This window comes from Triticum aestivum, chromosome 6D (genome assembly GCF_018294505.1).
Source record: "Triticum aestivum cultivar Chinese Spring chromosome 6D, IWGSC CS RefSeq v2.1, whole genome shotgun sequence".
NCBI lineage: Eukaryota > Viridiplantae > Streptophyta > Magnoliopsida > Poales > Poaceae > Triticum > Triticum aestivum.
This window is the reverse complement of record NC_057811.1, coordinates 78721342-78727341: the sequence shown is the minus strand read 5'-3', so window position 1 is coordinate 78727341 and position 6000 is coordinate 78721342.

Genomic DNA, 6000 nt, shown 5'->3' with positions numbered 1-6000 from the left:
GCAGAGCTAGATGGCTGTTCCTTACCTCCCCTCGTAGTTGAGGGACAAAATTTTGTTTTCGCGTCTTTCAGGTTCTTCATAGTGACCAGCCGATATAAATCCCAAGTGACTCAAAGAATAGAGTTATGCTCCCCGGCAACGGCGCCAGAAAATAGTCTTGATAACCCACAAGTATAGGGGATCGCAAGAGTTTTCGAGGGTAGAGTATTCAACCCAAATTTATTGATTCGACACAAGGGGAGCCAAAGAATATTCTCAAGTATTAGCAGTTGAGTTGTCAATTCAACCACACCTGGATAACTTAGTATCTGCAGCAAAGTGTTTAGGAGCAAAGTAATATGGAAGTAACGGTAACAGTAGCAAAAGTAATATTTTTTTGGGTTTTGTAGTGATTGTAACAGTAGCAACGGAAAAGTAAATAAGCGGAGAACAATATGTGAAAAGCTCGTAGGCATTGGATCGGTGATGGAGAATTATGCCGGATGTGGTTCATCATGTAACAGTCATAACATAGGGTGACACAGAACTAGCTCCAATTCGTCAATATAATGTAGGCATGTATTCCGAATATAGTCATACGTGCTTATGGAAAAGAACTTGCATGACATCTTTTGTCCTACCCTCCCATGGCAACGGGGTCCTAATGGAAACTAAGGGATATTAAGGCCTCCTTTTAATAGAGTACCGGACCAAAGCATTAACACATAGTGAATACATGAACTCCTCAAACTATGGTCATCACCGGGAGTGGTCCTGATTATTGTCACTTCGGGGTTGCCGGATCATAACACATAGTAGGTGACTATAGACTTGCAAGATAGGATCAAGAACTCACATATATTCATGAAAACATAATAGGTTCAAATCTGAAATCATGGCACTCGGGCCCTAGTGACAAGAATTAAGCATAGCAAAGTCATAGCAACATCAATCTCAGAACATAGTGGATACTAGGGATCAAACCCTAACAAATCTAACTCGATTACATGATAAATCTCATCCAACCCATCACCGTCCAGCAAGCCTACGATGGAATTACTCACGCACGGCGATGAGCATCATGAAATTGGTGATGGAGGATGGTTGATGATGACGACGGCGACGGATTCCCCTCTCCGGAGCCCCGAACAGACTCCAGATCAGCCCTCCCGAGAGGTTTTAGGGCTTGGCGGCGTATCGTAAAACGCGATGAATCCTTCTCTCTGATTTTTTCTCCCCGAACACGAATATATGGAGTTGGAGTTGAGGTCGGTGGAGCGTCAGGGGGCCCACGAGGCAGGGGGCGCGCCCCCACCCTCGTGGACAGGTGGAGGCCCCCCTGACGTGGATTCTTCTTCCAATATTTTATTATTTTCCAAAAATAGGTTCCGTGGAGTTTCAGGTCATTCCGAGAACTTTTGTTTCTGCACATAAATAACACCATGGCAATTCTGCTGAAAACAGCGTGAGTCCGGGTTAGTTCCATTCAAATCATGCAAGTTAGAGTCCAAAACAAGGGCAAAAGTGTTTGGAATAGTAGATACGACGGAGACGTATCACTCTACAGGTGTCCCAGATGGTACTTGTTGGGTTGGCATAGATCGAGATTAGGATTTGTCACTATGATTGTCGGAGAGGTATCTCTGGGCCCTCTCGGTTATGCACATCACTATAAGCCTTGCAAGCAATGCAACTAATGAGTTAGTTGCGGGATGATGCATTACGGAACAAGTAAAGAGACTTGCTGGTAACGAGATTGAACTAAGTATTGAGATACCGGCGATCGAATCTCGGGCAAGTAACATACCGATGACAAAGGGAACAACGTGTGTTGTTATGCGGTTTGACCGATAAAGATCTTCGTAGAATATGTAGGAGCCAATATGAGCATCCAGGTTCCGCTATTGATTATTGACCGGAGACGAGTCTCGGTCATGTCTACATAGTTCTCGAACCCGTAGGGTCCGCACGCTTAACGTTCGGTGACGATCGGTAATATGAGTTTATGTGTGTTGATGTACCGAAGGTAGTTCGGAGTCCCGGATGAGATTGGGCACATGACGAGGAGTCTCGAAATGGTCGAGACGTAAAGATCGATATATTGGACGACTATATTCGGACTTCGGAAAGGTTCCGAGTGATTCGGGTATTTTTCGGAGTACCGGAGGAGTTACGGGAATTCGCCGGGGAGTATATGGGCCTTATTGGGCTTTAGGGGAAAGAGAGAGGGGAGGCTGCGCCCCCCCCCCCCGAGGCTTAGTCCGAATTGGACTAGGGGGGGCGGCGCCCCCTCCTTCCTTCTCTTCTCTTCTCTTTTCCCTTTCCTTCTCTCCTACTCCTACTACTTGGAAGGGCTCCTAGTTCTACTAGGAAAAGGGGAATCCTACTCCCGGTGGGAGTAGGACTCCAGGGCGCGCCATAGAGAGGGCCGGCCCTCCCCCTCCTCCACTCCTTTATATACGGGGAGGGGGCACCCCTTGGAGACACAACAACTGATCATTAATCTTTTAGCCGTGTGCGGTGCCCCCCTCCACCATAATCCACCTCGGTCATATCGTAGCGGTGCTTAGGCGAAGCCCTGCATCGGTAGCATCATCATCACCGTCATCACGCCGTCATGCTGACGAAACTCTCCCTCGAAGCTTTGCTGGATCGGAGTTCGAGACGTCATCGAGCTGAACGTGTGCTGAACTCGGAGGTGCCGTACGTTCGGTACTTGGATCGGTCGGATCGTGAAGACGTACGACTACATCAACCGCATTGTTTTAACGCTTCCGCTTTTGGTCTACGAGGTTACGTGGACAACACTCTCCCTCTCGTTGCTATACATCACCATGATCTTGCGTGTGCGTAGGAAATTTTTGAAATTACTACGTTCCACAACAGTGGTATCAGAGCCAGGTTTATGCGTAGATGTTATATGCACGAGTAGAATACAAGTGAGTTATGGGCGATACAAGTCATACTGTTTACCAGCATGTCATACTTTGGTTTCGGCGGTATTGTTGGATGAAGCGGCCCGGACCGACATTATGCGTACGCTTACGCGAGACTGGTTCTACCGACGTGCTTTGCACACAGGTGGCTGGCGGGTGTCAGTTTCTCCAACTTTAGTTCAACCGAGTGTGGCTACGCCCGGTCATTGAGAAGGTTAAAACAACACTAACTTGAAGAACTATCGTTGTGGTTTTGATGCGTAGGTAAGAACGGTTCTTGCTCAGCCCGTAGCAGCCACGTAAAACTTGCAACAACAAAGTAGAGGACGTCTAACTTGTTTTTGCAGGGCATGCTGTGATGTGATATGGTCAAGACATGATGGTGTATTTATTGTATGGGATGATCATGTTTTGTAATGGAGTTATCGGCAACTGGCAGGAGCCATATGGTTGTCGCTTTATTGTATGAAATGCAATCGCCCTGTAATTGCTTTACTTTATCACTAAACGGTAGCGATAGTCATAGAAGCAATAGTTGGCGAGACGACAACGATGCTACGATGGAGATCAAGGTATCGTGCCGGTGAGGATGGTGATCATGACGGTGCTTTGGAGATGGAGATCAAAGGCACAAGATGATGATGGTCATATCATATCACTTATATTGATTGCATGTGATGTTTATCCTTTATGCATCTTATTCTGCATTGATTGACGGTAGCATTATAAGATGACCTCTCACTAAATTTCAAGGTAAAAGTGTTCTCCCTGAGTACGCACTGTTGCCAAAGTTCGTCGTGCCGAGACACCACGTGATGATCGGGTGTGATAAGCTCAACGTTCATCTACAACGGGTGTAAGACAGTTTTACACACGCAGAATACTCGGGTTAAACTTAACGAGCCTAGCATATGCAGATATGGCCTCGGAACACTGAGACCGAAAGGTCAAGCGTGAATCATATAGTAGATATGATCAACATAGTGATGTTCACCATTGAAAACTACTCCATCTCACGTGATGATCGGACATGGTTTAGTTAATTTGGATCACGTGATCACTTAGATGATTAGAGGGATGTTTATCTAAGTGGGAGTTCTTAAGTAATATGACTAATTGAACTTAAATTTATCATGAACTTAGTACCTGATAGTATTTTGCTTGTCTATGTTGTTGTAGATCAATAGCTTGCGTTTAGCTCCCCTGTTTTATTTTGATATGTTCCTAGAGAAAACTGAGTTGAAAGATGTTAGTAGCAATGATGCGGATTGGATCCGTGATCTAAGGATTATCCTCATTGCTGCACAGAATAATTACGTCCTTAATGCACCGCTAGGTGACAGACCGATTGCAGGAGCAAATGCAGACGTTATGAACGTTTGGCAAGCTCGATATGATGACTACTTGATAGTTTAGTGCACCATGCTTTATGGCTTAGAATCGGGGCTTCAAAGACGTTTTTGAAACGCCACGGAACATATGAGATGTTCCAAGAGTTCAAATTAGTATTTCAGACTCATGCCCATGTCGAAAGGTATGAGACCTTTTGATAAGTACTTTGCCTATAAAATGGAGGAGAATAGTTCAACTAGTGAGCATGTGCTCAGAATGTCTGAGTACTACAATCACTTGAATCAAATGGAAGTTAATCTTCCAGATAAGATAATGATTGACAGAGTTCTCTAGTCACCATTGATACGTCTCCGTCATATCTATAATTTTTGATTGTTCCATGCTAATATTATTCAACTTTCATATACTTTTTGGCAACTTTTTATACTATTTTTGGGACTAACATATTGATCCAGTGCCCAGTGCCAGTTCCTGTTTGTTGCATGTTTTATGTTTCGCAGAAACCCCATATCAAACGGAATCCAAACGGGATAAAAACGGACGGAGAATATTTTTGGAATATTTGGAGAATTCCGGAAGAAGAATCGACGCGAAATGGTGCCCGAGGTGGCCACGAGGCAGGGGGCGCGCCTGACCCCCTTGGGCGCGCCCCTGACCCTCGTGAGCCACTCGTAATGCGGTTTCTGCTCTTCTTTTGCCACAAGAAAGCTAGTTTTATGAGAAAAATCTGGGCGAAAGATTCAACCCAATCGGAGTTACGGATCTCCAGATATAAAAGAAACGGTGAAAGGGCAGCAGACGAGAACGCAGAAACAGAGAGAGACAGAGAGACAGATCCAATCTCGGAGGGGCTCTCGCCCCTCCCACGCCATGGGAGCCAAGGACCAAAGGGGAAACCCTTCTCCCATCTAGGGAGGAGGTCAAGGAAGAAGAAGAAGAAGGGGGGCCCTCTCCCCCTTGCTTCTGGTGGCGCCGGAGTGCCACCGGGGGCCATCATCATCACCGCAATCTTCACCAACAACTTCACCGCCATCATCACCAACTCTTCCCCCCTCTATGCAGCGGTGTAACCTCTCTCTTACCCACTGTAATCTCTACTTAAACATGGTGCTCAACGCTATATATTATTTCCCAATGATGTATGGCTATCCTATGATGTTTGAGTAGATCCGTTTTGTCCTATGGGTTATTTGATGATCAAGATTGGTTTGAGTTGCATGTTTTATTATTGGTGCTGTCCTATGGTGCTCTCCGTGTCGCGCAAGCGTGAGGGATTCCCGTTGTAGGGTTTGCAATATGTTCGTGATTTGCTTATGGTGGGTGGCGTGAGTGACAGAAGCACAGACCCGAGTAAGTAGGTTGTTTGCATATGGGATAAAGGGGACTTGATACTTTAATGCTATGGTTGGGTTTTACCTTAATGATCTTTAGTAGTTGCGGATGCTTGCTAGAGTTCCAATCATAAGTGCATATGATCCAAGTAGAGAAAGTATGTTAGCTTATGCCTCTCCCTCAAATAAAATTGCAATAATGATTACCGGTCTAGTTATCGATTGCTTAGGGACAAATAACTTTCTTGTAACAAAAATCTCTTTACTAAAACTAATTTAGTTGTGTCTTTATCTAAACAGCCCCTAGTTTTATTTACGCTCTCTTTATATTCTTGCAAACCTATCCAACAACACCTACAAAGTACTTCTAGTTTTATACTTGTTCTAGGTAAAGCGAACGT